The sequence below is a fragment of the Alligator sinensis genome, unplaced genomic scaffold (assembly GCF_000455745.1).
Source record: "Alligator sinensis unplaced genomic scaffold, ASM45574v1 scaffold913_1, whole genome shotgun sequence".
In the NCBI taxonomy this organism is placed as follows: Eukaryota; Metazoa; Chordata; order Crocodylia; family Alligatoridae; genus Alligator; species Alligator sinensis.
Window position 1 is genome coordinate 590620 of NW_005842501.1, and position 18477 is coordinate 609096.

At 40.6% G+C, this 18477-nt stretch overlaps 1 protein-coding gene across 3 annotated transcripts in view; it reads left to right on the plus strand.

Annotated features, from left to right (window-relative positions):
• Positions 1 to 18477, plus strand: part of THSD4 (thrombospondin type 1 domain containing 4) — a 675583-nt gene that overhangs the window by 336615 nt on the left and 320491 nt on the right. The gene's annotated exons all lie outside the window — the stretch shown is intronic.

Sequence of the window (18477 nt, forward strand, 5' to 3'; positions counted from 1 at the left end):
GGCACTCAAAAAGTCTTTTATATATTTTTATAAAATATTATAAATATGTAGACCAGCAGTTCCCAAACTCTGACAGATTGTGCACCACCAATTTAAAATGATACAACATTAAGTACCACCAGCAAATTTTTGTCATATAAAGTAAGTGTAATAAATCTGTTAGGCTGTCTGTGTATCATTGGTGGTATCAGTACTACAGATTGGGAACTGCTGATACAGACTATTTTACCTGTGGAATAGCTTCATTTTTTCCCAGATCCTTAAGTACAATTTTCACTTCAGTGTTATATATTTTCCTTGGACTAAACTTGTATTATGATGTAATGTATCATTGAAAGAATATAACTGCCTTTCTTATTTGGATTGCTGGTTGAGTTACCTTCAATTTTTTCTTCTTCTCAAAGTGATGCCACAAAGACCCGGATGTTCATTCTCCACCCAGGTCGCATAGATCCCAAATCCATCTGTTACTGGTTCTATTCATGTTCTTAAGTGGAGTTAAAGTTGCTTCTTTCTATAGTCTGTGCAGAGTTCATTAGTTTGTGCTCTGCCCATGCACTTGTATATTGTTAAGAAGTTGCTTAGCTCTTCAAGTTCCCATGTTCAAGCATTTTCATTTGCATTGCCCTTGATTATGAATAACAAAAAAGTCTAACTCCTTCTGTTAATTGGATATACACCTAGCAAACCCTGAGTTTTTTCAGGCTTTTGGGAAGTATCAAAAGGCATACATAGCATCAAATTCTTGGTACTTGCATACTAACTATAGTTCATCCTCTACAAGTAACTTCATGCCTGATCTTAGAATCGGCAGTATCAGATCATGTATGTTACTATACCCTAGGTAGTCTTCCTTTCCCATGCTGTTATGTTAGTCTAGAGAAACCTGGCTGCATATTTCAGATGGCCCAACACAAGAGCAGGGGTGACTTGATATTAAAACTGAATAAGCTTAGAATTAAGAAAAAGAGTCACTTCTTCATACAGCATATAAGCGGCCTACAGAATTTGAAATAACAGGAGTTAAGGATTAACTATACTGCAGTTGAATTTTCAAATGAGTCAGAAAATTTAATGACCAAAAAACAACAACTTCACAGTGGCCACCATTAAACATTCAGTGAGTGCATCTACATGTTCAATTAATGTGACACAATAAACTCTGGAGAAGTTCATGCTGCAGTCAACTGCTCCAGGGTGCAGCATCTGGGGCAGAAGCAATTTGAGGCAGGATGGAGCAGGTCCTGGCTGGCTGGGCTGACTGGGCGCAGTGTACACCTGTGGTCAGCAACTACACATGCTTTTCAGTACAGTAAAGTACTCTGCCCTAAGACAGTACTGTCCCAGGCAGTACTAGCCTATAGTGTAGTTAATTAGTTTACTGTGCCATAATACCAGCACATGTATAGACAGTGACACTTTACTGTGGTGTTTATTAGTCAGTTCTTCAGTAAAGCACACATGTAGATGCACCCTGTATTTACTGGATGTCAGAATAGCCACGTCATTTGAAAATCCAGGCATTTCCTCTCTAAATATTTACATCCATTGTACATCCTAAGAGAGACATTGTCAAATGTTTTGGTTTGGGCTGTAAACTCATCATCTTTCTGGTAAGAATGGATTCCTTCTCTGCACTCCTGGATAATATGCCATTCCTTTACTGGCTTAGCGTTGTATGGCATATTGCACTTTTTTTCTTTAAACCTTTCTGTGAAGCATCTAGCACTGAGTACTACCAGAAATGAGAGATGCCATACTTGAACAAGCAATGATCTGGCCTGGTACAACAAAGCCTAATAAGTCTTGATGTCTTATCAGAATGGAACAAAGTATAAAACCCCAGCAACGTTGTGTGCTTACTGCCCATTTTTTAATGAATTTGTGACCAGTTTTGAAGCCTACTGAAGTCATAAATGATGTTAAGTTTTGTTAGTTACAGAGAAAAAATAGAGCTGAACAGAAATTTTTCAGCTGAACAGTCTTGGTGAAGGTATAGTCCCCTCAAAAGCAGAACATTTTGCAAGAAGGTTTGCATTTAAAAAAAATTCAGAATGAAACATTTTAATAATTTTGTTTCATTTCAATAATGGCAACATTTTCATTTCAGGATTATTTCAGTTACATAAATGTTGACCTTTATAGTAGATTAAAACTAATTTATATATATATATATATATATATATATATATACACACAATACATACATAAATAGATATTAAATGTATCCTGATGCTTTGACATCAAAATGAAACATTTGAAAACTGATATTTTTATATTATATTTTTAAATTGTTGCTCCACAGCAGTGTGTGATGTTTTCATACTGATTTGGAATTGAAATGAATTTTGAAATACTGGAATTTCTCTCTGAAAGAATATTCTGTTTTCTGAACTGCCTTAGTAAAAAAACCTGCGTTGAAAACTGAACCCCTGGTGATGTTCTTTGTATAAGGACATCAGGATTGTTTTCAGTTCCCCAGGGTTTCAGGCAGATGTTACACTTAAGACATGATTACCATGTTCAGAGCATTAATGGCACATTAACATAAGATGCCCCTACAAATTTATTACACAAACTGTGTAATAATTTGTGGCTGGTCTCCATCTCACTTTAAATAGAACATGCGGCAGGGACTGCCAAGGGCACGAGCAGTCACAGTCAGCTGATTGTGGGCAGTATGAGGACTGCCATGGGTTACAGCCCCAGGGATGTCCAGATCTACTGTTGGCCGGGGGGCAGGGGGCTGCAGACCTAAGTCCCTGGCCCCATAGCCCTGGCAGCTGGGGGCCCCTCTGGCAGGGCTGAGGAATCAGGGGCTGTGGGTAGGCCTGAAGGGCACCAGCAAGGCTGTGGGGGCTGTGGAGGCAGATTGAGAGGCACAAGCAGGGCCAGGGGGATGAGAGTGGGGATTGAAGGGCACTAGCAGGACAGGGCTGTGGGGGGCATTTAATTTTAATCAGATTTGGGGGTGTTTATTAGAGAATTTGTGATTTTTTTTTTTTTATCATAGAATTTTCAATATTTTTATCAGGGAAAACCAGGATCCCTGATAAGCAGCTGCTTGGGCCCTGGAGTGGTCCTGATCAGCTGATGGTTGGCAGGATTTGGCCTTCCCCGGGACTCTAGCCCTGGGGCTGTCCCAATCTGCTGTTGGCTGGCAGGGACTTCTCCAGGATTTCAGTTCTGGAGCACGTCCTGCCAACCAAACATCAGCTGATAGAGCTTGAGCCCCAGAGCAGTTCCATTAGCTGGCTGTTGGCAGGACCAGGACTGCCCTGGGACTTGAGCCCTGGGTCAGACCTGATCAACTGATTAGCTGGCAGGGACCACCCCAGCGCTTGAATCCTGCTGCAGTCCCTGCCAGTGAATGACAGGTTGGGACTTCACTGGGCTGGAAGTCCTGGGAGCAGTCCTGATCAGGTGATTCTTGGCAGGGGCCATCCTGATCTGTGATCTGTTGTTGGCTGGCAGAGACAACACTGGGGTTCAAGTCCCAGGGCAATCCCTACCAGCCGACCATTAGCTTAAGCCCCACAGACACCTATTCAGTTGATAGTTGGCAGGATGGGGACTGCTCTGGGACTTGAGCCCTGGAGTGGTCCTACGCAACTGATTGACTGACAGGGACCACCCCAGGATTCGAATCCAGTGTGGTCCTTTCCACCTGACAGCAGACTGCAGATCTGGACCGTCCCAGGGCTGGAATGCCAGGATAGTCCTGATCCTGATGACAATCAGCTGATCAGGACTGCATTTAGGTTTAAACCTCAGGGCAGTCCCAGTCATCTGATATTAGCAGATTGGGACTGCCTCAGGACTTGAGCTCTGAGGTGGCCCCCATCTGCTGACTGTCAGCTGATCTTCAGCCAGCTTTAGCAATCATGCAGGGGCTCAAACCAGCTTTTTGGGTCCCCGGAGCTAGCTGATGATCTGCTGGGTACCCAACTGGCTGGTGCAGAAGGAGCAGGCTCCCCCTGTACCAGTAATACGGCATGATTTGGATCTGATCTTTGATCCTGCAGTTGTGCCTCCTGGCATGCACATGGCATGGCAGGAGGCACGATTATTGGAATTGCGGATCAGATCCCATCACACCTTCAAATAAATGTCTGTCAGGCCCCGAGGTAACAGATGTCTGCTTTACTGACTTTCGCCAATATAGAGATAGGGAACAAAGCCTAGTAATCTGTGAATGGTATACACTGCTATCTGGATTAATTTATTAACAGATGGTTACATGTTTTATTGTATACATTATTTATCTTTTTGAAGACAGATTATTTTATAATACATTTAGACTTGGCAAATCTAGGGCTGCATTAGCTATGTGTAATTGAAAATGTCCATCTGTAAATCCCTGGTTAAAAAAACAATTAAAGTATTTCTTCTGCCAAAAATTGTAGGGGAAATTGAATTTTAAAATTTCCTCTTAAAAAGAAATTGTACAATGTTTCAGTAAAAGAAAGTGAGTTGGAGATATAGAACCTAGTTAGGGCATCTACAGTTACTGCAAGAATGTTTTTCTTCCATGGATAGAAAAATGATATAGTAAAATTGTATTCTCTAAGATATGCAAGGGGCCTGATCCTAAATTACTTTAAACTCTCTGGAAAACCATTCTGGGATATGCTACAGTCTTATGCAGTTACGGAAACTGTGACTGATCATCACCATAGCTATAAAAAATATGGACCAGATTCATTAGTTGTTTAACTCCACTGACTTCAGTAAAGTTATGTGAAGTATGGATTTGGACCTTAAGTGTTAGTCTCACCACTGAAAAGGGCATATAAATAGAACAGTCATTGTAATCTAGAGACCAAATTGACTTAAACTAATTGGAATAATTCATGAAAGTAGAGTTGGCTGCTGCCACTATTTTGTCACACTGTAAAGAAGTTTCAGGAACTTTTTATTTAACAAGTAGTATAACTGATCTAGGAGCCTAATGAAATTATTTCACTGACAGATATGGTAAGGTACATGTCAAGCAGCTGCCAGATTTCTAAATGTGGTATATATGGGGCAAAAGGAATCTAAACTCGTGGTAGAGGTGATATCTTTTATTAGACCAACTAGATGTTTGCAACAAAATTTCTTTAAAAAAATTCTTAATTTTTTTTTTTTTGTGCAAACAAAAGGTATCACCTCTACCATGAGTTCTGATTCCTTTTGCCTCTAGACCTATATGGCTACAACCTGGATACCTGACACATGGTATAAATGGGGCTGCATTGCCGTTCTGAAGCTACTAATTTAGCCCTTCAGAAATTTCTTCTTGAGATACTCTTGAATGTTTTCAGTTTGGTAATGGCCTGATGTTCTCAGACTTATACACTACAAAGAGGTGGAGCCTTTGGTTTCCACTAACATTGTTCTTCAGAGCCTGGTCTTGTGCATTCCAAGCTGAGAGCAAAAGGATGATCTGTTTTGTTCTGGTACTGAAAGGATTAATTTCTTTTCATTCATCTGAATGGGAAGAGAATCCTTTCCTTTCATTGGTGGAGGGAAATCCTTCCTTAGCCAACTTATTTGAAGATATGATCTGTGGCACCCAGTGACTGAAAAAGCTGCTGTACCTGGGATAACAATACTCTGATGGACAGCACAATTCAGAATTCAAGTGAGCAAACTCTTGCTTATTCCTGGGGGTCTTAAGATCTTCTGCTTTTATCTGTGTGTGGGAAAACAAACATGATTTAATTATTCTGAGATTAGCATGTTGTGCTGACGAGTTTGACAGCAGTTGCTAAACTTCATTTAGCTGCTCCCTGCTGAATGACTGTAAAGTTACTGCCTTTTATGTCAGTGTGGAAGGAAGAACACACAGTGCCAATCAACTTCAATTTGGTCTCCACTAAAACTAATCAAGGAGCTTGTGCAACTCCAAGACAAAATGTTATCACTGTAAATCAGGTACTAACAGTTTTAGTCAGAGCACTCATGCTTACTGGGATATAAAAGGCTTTACAGATTGAATACTTTCTTTCCTGGGAGCCTATATTAAATGAAGTTTGACCTAGAGTTGCTTAGGTTTAGGAGTAACTAATTACTTTGCAAGGGATGGTTGTGGACACAGTCAGTAATGACAGGATACCTTGAGGTTTTATTAGGGGTATGAGCCTACCCTGAATTGCGTGTCATCTAAATAGGAAGGAGTTGCACAAGGAGAAGTTTGTCTAGGTAGATCCGGGATCCATTGGAAGATTACTTGAATGAAAGAAATGTTTTTGGCAGCGCTCAGGAAAAATAGCGCCCATGATTCTTATCATTTCACGTGTGTGAAAATAATTTCCTCTTTTACAAGCTAACTGAAAATACAAATTTGTATTTCTCCAAAACTGACAGCTTCTTGGTCTGACTTGAAGCTGCAGTGCACTGATAGGTCCCAAGGGAGGCGCAGCATGTGTCTGTGGTTGCTGCTTCTGCCTTGGCGTGCCAATCACAGAGGCTAATTGCTGGCACCTACTCTCTTTTGCTGAGGAGTCAGCATTATTGAACTAACATTATAGAAGCCTGCATGTGGATAGTATTACCCAGTAGAGAGCTTTGCAATTTTAATCTTAAGAGACTTTGTCAGCTTGAGGGCCCATCTGTATGGAGCTAATCTTGTGATACGTATAGTCTGTGGTTCTGAGCTAAGTGAGAGGTGGGTAGTATTATGAACTTTTAAGATCTAGTAGAAGAGCAGGAAGAATCCTGCACCATTGGAGATAACCATTCATCTGTTTTGCAATAGGAGGCAGTTGCTTTGAAGTCTAAAGCTTAGCAATAGCTGACAGATTAACTGGAAAACACAGTTATTATTCATAAGTATACTAAGCACTAATGAAAATTCATTTATTTTGAAGGGGCTGTAAATTAAATACTTTTGAGGAATGATGAAAACATCAGATTTCATTACTCCAAATGCTTTTTAATAGAGCTTAACCTGCCTGGGGAGTCTTTTTCAAGCCATATGATTGATAGAGGACAAGCCTATGCCTTACATATACTGCTGAGCTCTGCCAGAAGATGTCTTGGTTTAGTTGGCAGACCTCCCCCTCTTCCCACCCCCATCATCCCACCCCCCCCAGTGCCTGCTGGTAGTGTTACCTCACGTCTGAGGGACTGACAAACAATCCCTGATCTCCCACCCTGTCTTGAGCTACCTATGCATGTCTTCCTTTCACTGTTACTCCTAACTTTCAGCATTGTATCCATGAACATGAAATTGCCTCATGGAAGCTGATGTTCCTAGGCTGTTACCAGTCATTTGGGAACTAGTTAGTTGTCAAGAAAAGTGTTCTTGCATGTGTGTTAACCAATATGTGTTAACTTCTTATACTCAGGCTTGCCACTGAAAGGTGCATGAATGGTGCCTTCATAAGCCAGCAACTCCTTGCCATTCACTGCTGCAGCGTATGTTTTGTCCTCTGCCCATTTTTCCTGGGGGACTGCACAGTGCAGCCATTGCTCATTCCTATGTCTCAGGAGGCACAGACACATATGAATGGTGATAGAGATAATTTGTGATTGAAATGATTGAGTCCTTCTCTGAAAGCAGCTTGGAATTCAGACCATAAGCAGTGGGGAAGGGACACCTTGGACACTAGGAGATTCGTGTTCCTCTGAAGTGGCACTGAACAAATTCCCAGTGTGGTATAAGACGCTATTATTCAGGCAAAACTGACAACCCAAGGTCTGACCACTTATGGTACTTACAGGTCAATCCAGTCTTAAACTGTGAGCAAAATATTTTCAGTACAGATAGACAGTAGACACCCCAAAATGTCATGTGTCCTACTAACTTCTGAGAATATGGACTTTGTTCATGAAATATTGTGGATAGAAATTTAGAAGGTGCATAATTTCTCTCTCAAAATGTCATGAAGGGACACATTTAAAAAATGGCAGATGCAAACCCAATAGAACCAAGGTAGATGGACTTAAATGTATTGTCAGCTGATTACCCACAACTCCATGAAAGAGGCTTGAATATGCATTGTACTGTTCACTTCCAACCCACAGTGCACTGGTTTGGAAGAGATTGTAAGGACTCCTGGGATGCCTTCCTAAGGTTTACTACATGCTCAACAATCACAGCTGCTTGCAGTGGGGATGGTGATGTGGCGATTATACATGGTGATGTGTATGTACGAATGCTAGTGGCTGAGCAGTGGTGGATGCTGTTCGGCAACAGAACTTCTGACCTGTCTACATGCATTATTCTTTATCAATCACCATAGGAATCTGTGTGCGCCATCAGGAGACAAACTTGCCCTCATGCATGTGCCCTGCCTTTTACAGCTTTTGTATCTTGTTTTTTGTCATCCTCACCTGCTGTTCAATCACTTATTTGAATGCATAAATGAAGGAGCTAGGGAAAATGCCCCCAGTAGGCTCGATGATATTTTACGGTTCTGTTTGCTGTGGGATAGCATTGAACCTGACCTGTTAGCCACTGTCTTCTTAATGGGACATTTTCCTACTCTGTTTCCTTGGTAGGTCTTCTTCCATGCCATTTTTTGTGTACACGTTGAACTCTCTGAAGGGAGGCTACAACTTCCTCCTTTCTTGGGTGGTCTCTTAAGGAAAAGAACATGAAACAAAAAGTACAACTGTGCTTTTTATAGGATGACCTCAGTTTTCATATGTGTTATTTTTCTCAATTTAAGGGTTTAATTATAACAAGAGAAAGGTGATATTTCCTTTCTGACAAGCGCACTACATCATTTTGGATTTGTACTGCATCTAAAGCTGCTGAAGTAGGTTTTTCTGGTTTGCTCAGCTTTTGCTTTGTACAAGGGGAGGAATTTTAAAGCTCCACAATATATCACATGAAAAACATTCTTCTGGGTTCATGAAAAATAAGTGCATAACTGTTAAAGTACTTAATGTGAATCATTTTTCCTCTGAAGCTCCATTTACTTGTGTAGCAGGATAGTGAAGTAGTAACTCTTAATTCTGTTGCTGCTTAAACATTACATACCAGTAACTTACACTTTTGGGCATGGAAGTTCATCAGTATTTCACTTTTTATCTCTGTCTTAATATTACTTGCTCATTCTAGGACCTTAGATGCAGCAGCATTTAAATATTGTACCAAAAGCATAGCCACCTAACACTCCTGCTTATTCTTACAGGATGGGCCCTTGGAAATTCAGTGAGGTGGGAGAGGGAGACAGTTGGGGGACAACAGGATTTGAAAACCAGAACTTCCTAACACTTAAACTAAATCAGCCCTTCTGGAATCTGTCTGAACCTGCAGGTCTGTGATTTTTAGTTCAATGATTTGGGTATTACAAATGAGAGGGAGGTACACAGACAATCACTGTTTGGATATAGGTCACACTGAAAAAGTTTAATGACCTCTGGGTTAGAGCACAAGACTGAGAGTAAGGACTCCACTTAAAGCTTCATCAGTGAATAGCTACATCATGGGACACTGGACGAGTCACTTAAATCAGTTTTTCCAGAGTGGGTGTTCTGATTGGTGAGCTCATTGGGTATAGTTTTGCATTCATACATATTTCAGTTTGTACTCCAAAATGTGTTTTGTATTATACATATGAAAAAATATTCAAATTCTCATTAATGCATAAGAGACAGATATAAGAAATGGGCTGCAAAAAGCATTTTAAAGCAGCTTTAAAATTCTTAGAGAGATGCCAATTAACAGGGCAAAAATTAGACTATTTTGCCTTAAACTTATATGGGGCTGTTCATTTGGGGGTCTCAAAGAACTTTACAAATATTATTATAGCCTCACAGTATAATTGCAGTATACCAAGGTTCTTGATATATGCTCTATCACTTGGAATTTTTAAATCAATAATAGACATTAATAAATATAAGCTAGTTCAAATTAAAAATGAAGCAAGGAAATCTATTGCCTGAGTTATACCAGTCAAAGTTGGTGATGACATTGTTTTTTTCATAAATTATAAATACATAAACTTCCGATTTATGCGTGTATGCAGTATTCTGTTGCCTCAAATGGGTTAATAGAGGCATTACTGAGGTTAGGTCTTCTGTTTGAAAAAATAACTGATTTTTCCTGTCTCCATTTTTGGAAGTGCAGTTTGAGTTCCTTGTTGTCCATGTAGGCGGTGCTCTTATTTAAAAATAAACCAAAAAACCAAGAAGTTCCCCCCTAAAAAACCCCCATCAACATAAAAAAAATTGTATTTAAGCATTCCAGTTTAGATTTTCTTATTTTTCACCTTATTCCTAAAAACTTGTCTCTTAGTATGGGACCAGATTTAGCAAATGGCAACATTTAGATTGCAAAAGAGATGCAAGAGGTATCAAGTGAAAACTTTTAAATAAAATGTGCCTACAATCTTTTATTTCCAATTTCAAGAAAACTTTCAGACACTGTAAATTATCCCCTGGGATGTAGGTGTTATAGCAAAATTGATCACTCTAAAAATTTGTAAAATTTAGAAAATCAAAAATATGTATCGTATTTCATGTGGTCTGGCTGTCCACCCAGGCATCTGAATACCCAGGTATGGGAGGTAATGGGGGAGATACTCCTAGATGCTCCATAGTGGTTGCTTGGAATAAAAACATCAATTTAGATAAATATGTGTCCTTGAAGTCATCAATATTAGATCTCAGCTTTCAATAAGTGAAATATTTTTTTAGTAACTGCACTGATGCCTTTCATCTAGAGACTGTAACCATTTTGGAAATAACAATGGGATGCCAGTTTCAACTCAGGAAATGTTAATTTTGTTGGTAAAGTCCAGTTAGTGGCTTTACAACTACACTTTACTCTGTTCAAGTTCTGTTTCTTTGAAGTTGAATAAATAGTGACCTAAATAGTACCTCCAGATAACTCCTTCATATTGCTGTCAGTTAACCTTGTGCCAGGAAACCTGACTCCTTGCAAAAAGAAATTAAGTTTCACAGAGCAGGTACAGCTGTAGCATGGTCAAGTCAGACAGTTCCAGTGCTCCGCTCAGAATGTCTCTACATCAAAACTTACAGGGCCTCAAGTTGCTTACTGATGAGTTGTCACCAGTTCCAGACTGGAGAGGGAGATAAAGTCCATCCATGAGTTTAAAGCAAACTCAGCTATTATGAGACAGAACTGATAAGGCTGATATGTGTCTGCCTTCTGATTCTTGTACTTTGTCCCATTGGTGTTTTTTTCTGTGTTTTGTGTTTTGTTTCTTAATTTATGGTCATGAGGATTTGGGGTGGATCCAGGATTTCCCAAAGTGGGGGCAGGAGCAGCACCCGGCACTGCACAGGTGACTGCACCCCTCTGCTCCCAGCCTCCTTCTCCCTTCATCTCTTCCCCTTCCGTATTGAATGTTATCTTCCTGGATGAGCACACACCAACTGCTGAAGCTTCCTTAGCCTGACGAAAGGTTTTTGAACCCGAAAGCTTGCTTAATAACTATTCTCCAACCATTTGGGTTGGTCTAATAAAAGATATCAAATTCACCCAAGGAACCTTGTCTGCATTAAGCAGGTTGGCCTTTTCTTGGGTGTCGGTTGTCAGTTGTCCCATTTGATTTAGCAGGGGTCCAATGTTACCCTTGCTTTTCTTCCAACTCCCCACATATCTGAAAAAGGACTTTTTATTCTCCTTGATACCTGTAGCCAGTTGGAGTTTCAACCTTGGTTTTCCTGGTTCGTTCCCTACAGGTCCGGACCAGTGCAGAATGCTCCTTAGTGGTGATTCCAGTCTTTCATCCTTTATAAGCCTCTCTTTTTAGATGCAGGAGGTTCACGAGTTCCCTGCTGAGTCAAGGGGGTTGCTGTGCCCTTTTGCTACCTTTCCTCTGAGATGGGATGGACATCCCTTGTGCTTTCAGGATTGCTCCCTTAAGGAGCAACCACTCATCTTGGACTCCCCTCCATGTCAAGTCATGGTCCCTTAGGGCCTCGCTAATAAACCTTCTGAGTTTATTAATGTCAGCTTTTCTAAAGTTGAGGACTTTTGCATTGCTGACTGACTTGCCAGCTTTGCGATGGACAGTGAAAGTGATCATCTCATGGCCACTGTCTCCCAGCTTTCCTTCAATTCTTAGATTGCTGACTAGATCGTCCCCTTTGGCTAGTACCAGGTCCAGCAGTGCTTTACCTCTTGCTAGTGCATAGACTTTTTGAGTCAGATGAAGCTCATCCACGCACGTGAGGAAGCTTTGAGACTGTTCATATTTGGCTGAGTGCTCTTCCCATGAGATGTACTGGTAGTTGAAGTCTCCCATAATAACCATGCACTGAGAGTGTGCAGCCTCAGCCAGTTCCCTGGTTAATTCCTGGTCAAGCTCTTGTTCCTGATTAGGAGGTCTGTAGTAGACTCCTACCATTGTGTCCCCTGTACCATGTTCCCCACGTATTTTAACCGAGAGGGTCTCCAGTCATCCTCCCTAGGTGCCAATATCAGCTTGCAAGGAGGTATAGCTTTCCTTGACATAGAGAGCTACACCCCCGCCCCCTTTTTCCACACAATCTCTCCTGTACAGGGAATAGCTGTCTATACCTGTGGCCCAGTCATAGGTGGAGTCCCACCATATCCTTGGTACATGGGGACCTTAGAATCAGGGATAGGCTCTTGATCCCAGGGTCCCCAGGTGCTGTGGATGTCAGAAAAGCACGTGTGCAGTCCAGTTGAAGATGTGTTTTTTAAAAGTCTGGGCTGCAGTGAACCTGATATCAAGGAGATGCTTGCCATACTCCCAATCTGCCTCCGGAGGTCAGGGGATAGTTTGGGGTCAAGGAATTGTTTCTGCCCTCAGCCCGATGAAGTAGGGGACCATTGTGTCCTGGGCCCTGCGGTTGTTCCATGCTGGATGCTGAACTCAGCTGAGCTTTGGGATCCATAATGGGCCAGCCCCAACCTACCACATGTTCAGTTTAAGGTGTGATCCAAACGAGTCACAAAGTTGTTACGCGTATGTGGAATAATTTAAGGGCTTGTTCACTGTATTATTACCCCATAAATTGACTTGAATATGTGGTCAGGTTACCTTTTAAGGTGCGATTAACAGGTTAGAGACTTTAGTCGGAAGCCTTAGTCTTGGACAAGCATTTTTAAAATATGAAGTATCTTCTAAAAAGGCTGAAACAACAGGTATTACATTGTTAAGATGAAATCCATTGGTTTACTGACTTCTCAGTTACTGCAATAGAAAAATAGACATTTACTTGTTGTCTTCATACAGTTTCAGGTACTTTAGTAACATCGGTTTATTTTTCACATGTTGATTCCCTTGCTGCCCCCACACTCCCATATGCTTTTGAACAAGCAAGCAGAAGACCATTATGAGATCAGGTTCCTCATGAATGGTACTTACTACAATATGTACAAAAGTCCAAGTGGAAGTAGCAAAGTTCCTTGTTCATAAACAGATTCATTTCAAGGAAGAGGACAAACCTCCTGCACTCACATTGTGAGTTCTGAAGGATCTCAGAAAGTTCACTAAACTAATGTGAAAGTCATCAGCTATTTAGACAATAAGCAATATGCTGCACATGAAATGCAGGCAGGGAAAGAATATCCATTTATAGTGCGGTCAGCTTTTTAGGTGTATTCTGTTGTATGACCCTGGGATAAACTGCTTTCATTAAAAATACTGCATGAGCTGTTATGTCCATGCAAACCAGATAGGGACCAAGTTTTTAAGCTATCATCTGAAAAATCAGTAAGTAGAATGGAAACAGCTTGGTTGACCCTGTTGGATATCATTCTTTCATTCTAGCTAGTCTTGATGTTTTATGTCTGATGTACAGAAATGGAAGCTCAAGACTTTCCAAAATATGTTTGGCTTTCAGAAAAATTTGTTAAGTTTCCCCCGCACTGTGTTTTTTTTTTTATATGTATATGTGTGTGTGTGTGTGTGTGTGTGTATATAGAGAGAGAGAGAAAGAGAGATAGAACGCATTCAAAAAAATTAAGAGCTTCCACAGTTGCTGTTGAAATTGCTAAGCATGGCAGACCCATAATATGCAGTAGTAGCCTTCAAACTTTCTTCTAGGACATGTGTCTTTCTTTGAAACATACAGTGTGAAAAAGTAGCCACGTACAGTAGAGTAATTCCCAAGTGGAAAACAGCTATAGCTAGAAGTTGCAGTGGGGGAGGTTACTTTTTTGTGTGGACGTAATGTCACATTCAATCTTGGATCAGCCGTCTCCTGGCAGTATTGGTTTTCGGTCTTCATCATCTGGAAAAAATGGTAATTTGACTTCTATAGAATAACAAACTGATTTTTTTTGGCAGGAAGAGAGAAAAAATTGTCATGCCGTTGTTTCTATAGTGTGCTTTACTAATATGTTTTAGGTTCATGTAGAATTGATTGCAGAGCAGACAAGAGGCCTGTTTGTTAAACTTACTTTCTGAGCTTAAACAGCATATTTGGTTTATTATTATTCCTGCGATTACATTAAATTAAATAATACAGAAAAGCCACATCTGTTGACATTGTTTGTTGTCCAAAATATTATTATTATTATGCTATATTGAGAATAGTAATATAAATATTTATACTGGTTGTGCCTTTTTTTTAAAGCTCCAGTCAGGATTGTGGCCCCATTGTACTGACTAACCTACAAACACAGAACAGACCCAATCCCTGCCCACAAGTGTTTAAAATCTAAAAGGGAATGGGAAGTAGATACGAGCAGTTGTATCTAGTGAATAATGGCACGGCTTTGTTGGTAAGTGCATATTGTAGGTGTTTGTTTTTATTTTCTTTTTCTTTCTTTATTTTAGTAATTGGAGTTAGATGCAAAGAAGAAATTAGTAGGAAAAGAAGAGGGAAGGGAGGAGGAAGAGCCCCAGTTTGTCACTTCTGTAGCCATGATCAACAGGGAGGATTTTGTAGGTATCAAAGCTAAGGCAAACTTAAAGCATGAACATTCTGCTCTGTGTCAATGGGTACAATGACATTGTAGCTGTCAAAGTAGTTTAGTGATACCAACCTAACTAGGGCACTATAAGGTGTTTGCTGAGAAGCAAAATAAATCAACCTATGTGGAGACCCATGCGACTGCTTCCAGTAACCTGCCTACATCACATATCACCACGCTAAGCTTCAGTCTGCAGAGTTGACCTACTCTTTAAAACCCTTTTGAAATGGGGACTTGGACTTGGTCAGAGGAGCACCTGTGAAAGTATTATTTTGTACCCGCACAGTCCATACTTTCAGGAGAACTGTGGTGCGGAGTATAACAAGCATGTTAGTACACAGAAGGAAAAGCTGTTCATATATTTTGTAAATGCCACTGTCATCATAATGGTGAGATTTTCTGTAGTGCCTAAGGAATATACAAGCGTAAAACCCATTGCTTTTCAGTAGGACTTGTGCTTTTAGAAAACTCTTAAGCATTTTGAAAATTCCCCCCTTGCCTGTAGATTTTTGGCTCAGTGAGTTTCAGGAGCTCTTCTGTACTTCTGCTAAACATAAAGAGCTCATCACAAAGGCAAGAGGTGGTTTTTATTGCAGATAGTCTATATCAGTTTCATATCTGCCCCAAAACAGTATAGAGATGCATAACGTGCATTTGGTTGCCTGGCTTTCTTTAGTATCTAGCATTTTTATAGCAGAATCTCTTGGAAGCCCAGGAAGTGTTTTAAACATTATCCCAAATCAGTAATGTCATATGATGATAATCTGTTGAGAGACAGAATTTTGAGTAATGTTAGCAAACCCTCATCAGTGCAGCACGTACCACTCATTGTTAGGGGAATATGCAATACACTTCTTCCTGATTATCGGTAATTGGTACACAAGTACTCCTGAGACCTCCAAACAGGAAGTATGGCTTGTATGGATGCTGATTAATGTTTATAGATAGTTTTTTTGACTAGTGTCTGCCATTAAATGGGAAAAATGTAGCTGTCTCCCAGACATTTCTGCTAAGAACGGGTTAGAAGTTTAGGGAAACAATGGAAACGTCGTGTCATTTTTAATCACTGGATAAAATAAACATCAAAGTCATAGCTGTAATGTTAATACAATGTCAGCCTTACTGTACTTTTATCGTTTAAAATGATGAGGCCTTTCTGGCAACTGGTAACCAGAGAAGGACCATAGCAGGATGTTTCCAGTTTGCCAAGTTCTTTTGAGTCCTGTCTGATTTCTGCTATTTGACATTCTTATAAGTGTAGTAATTCACTAAAAAGTTTTGATTGAAATTTACTAGTATGCATTTTTTTCATTGGTTGCCAAAGATTGATTTGAGCAGTATGCTTTTTTTTCCTTTTGATTTTCCATTGTAATATTTCTTGACGTGCATCCCTTGGGGGGGAAAATGGTCCATGACTAACAACATTTGGAAAATGTTCAAATGCTGGGGAACTGAAGTGGAAATGCTTTAATAGTTAGATGAATTATGGACCTTATTTTCAGATTTCCATGCTAGTGAGTAACCTCCCCCCACCGTAGCAGAAATAAAAAATCCTTTCTGCTGCTGATCAGATGGTGCGAGTCAGCTAATAAATGTTTCCGGCCCCAGTATGGATTGTTTTTGTCCTTTCCTTCCCTCACTGTGCAGGAAATGGTCCGTGCTTTTTTTGAAGTTAGTATCATTCTCAATTAATAAGGATTATAGGTAACATTTTTACAGTAGGTGGCTAATCATCAGTTGGATCCTGCAAACAGTTGTTTTTAATACAGTATGTTTTACTTGCTGTTCATAATCCTTCTCTGCAAATAAGATTGTTTTTCTGTCCTATTTTGTTCTGTTGTATTTGGCAACATTTTATATTGTTGCCTGAATATTTTTTGTATAATCCTTTTTAATATTTCCTGAGATATGAATAATGTTTTTATAGTCACTAATACAGTCACTTGGATATGAAGTGCTAATAATATATCACTAAATAGAGATTATGGTTCCATTTGGTAAGTCCCTTTTACTATACGCTACAAATTTAGCCTTAGGAAATTTAATATTAACCTCCCCTTTCGAGATTAAATATTCCTCAGGTTTATGGCATGCAGAGGTTACCAGTAACATGGGCAATGTACAGATAGAAGTCTTTAACCTCAGGTTCCTCTTCTACAGTGCGTTTGGGAGGGAACACGCAATTGGTTTGTCCTTTGCCCAACATTTCTGTAGCTGAAGTTGGATCTAAGCAGTAAGCATCATTAAAGGGAGACACTATCCCATCCTCATGCTGAGGATGCTGCAACCTGGAGAAAGTAGCTATGCAGATACAAATGAGAGAATATGTTCAAACAAAGCATGTATATTCACACCCCCTTCTGGTCCAGTTAAGCATTATTGTCAGATTTCGTTTCCATTTCCTGAGCCTAGACTTTTGCTTGCTTTCTTACCAGTGGCACCTTCTCCATACCAGTCTTCTTTTGTCACCAATTGAATATCACCTAGCACCCTTCTGCTGCTCCCCTTATTTCACTTTCCCATCACAGGTTTGGATAACAGAGTCTCATAGTAGTTTTGTTTGTTTTTATGACAAAGACAATATAGGTGGAGAGATGCTATGCAGTGCACAAGAAAAGTATCCAAAAAATCTGAGGCTACCCTTTGGGAAGTTCAATTAATTTGCCTTTTATATGCACAGTGATAAACTTAGCCTTATATTTGCAAACTTGCTAAAGCAAGCTTTTACAAAAAACAACAACAATGATTTGTTTTAGAATACCCCAGACTTCTACTGTCTCAAAGCTTTCCTGTCTCGGGTTATGTTGCATCAGAAGGAGAGGGCAATGTATGAACACACAGTCATATTTTAATGTGTGAATGCTGGTTAAATATGGAATATTATGCAGGATAGTTTTATTTGTTTTAAAATGTATGTGATCATGTTAGATTGTCCTCTTAGCAGGAAACTTGTGGGAATAATGCATAAACTATCTTCATCTACCTTGCTTTAATGGAGAAAAATATTTGTCTTGCTTCTAGAGCAGTGAAAGCTGATTAGGTCACACCTAATTAAAATTCTAAATTTTGATTAACTCATGGGCAGTTCAGACTCATAACAACTTTCCAACTGTTTAAGAGTTCCATTAAAAATATTTTACTGTACCCGCCGCCGCTCGACCAGGAGATCACGCGCCGCTTTCGCCCAGGCCCCAGATCTCACCCACCCGGGCTTTGCTGAGGCGCCCCGAAGTTTACTCCGATTGGTATCAAGGGGGAACCCCAAAACTTGCCTGCCACGACTTTGATGATGTCTTCAGTGGGGGGTCTTCCCTTGGGGTATCCCTCGGTGCTGACGCATTCCTCCGCGGGCAATCTCGGGGCTCTGTCCTCCCCTACACCCCGGCCATTCGCCACCTTAGGGTCTTCCTATTCTGGCCTCTACTCCGCCCTCGCCTTGCCTCCCTCTTGCCTCAAACCTCTGGCCGTCAACAGCGGTCCTCGGGCCGGGCGTACCTCCAGCAGAGCCGTTGACTTGGCCCCTCCCTCTCCGGGGTGCCGCTGGCCTCCTCGCTGCCCCTACCGGTGACGCCGCGGTTACCCTCACCATCGGCTCCGCGGTACGGGGCCCCGCCAGCCCCCTC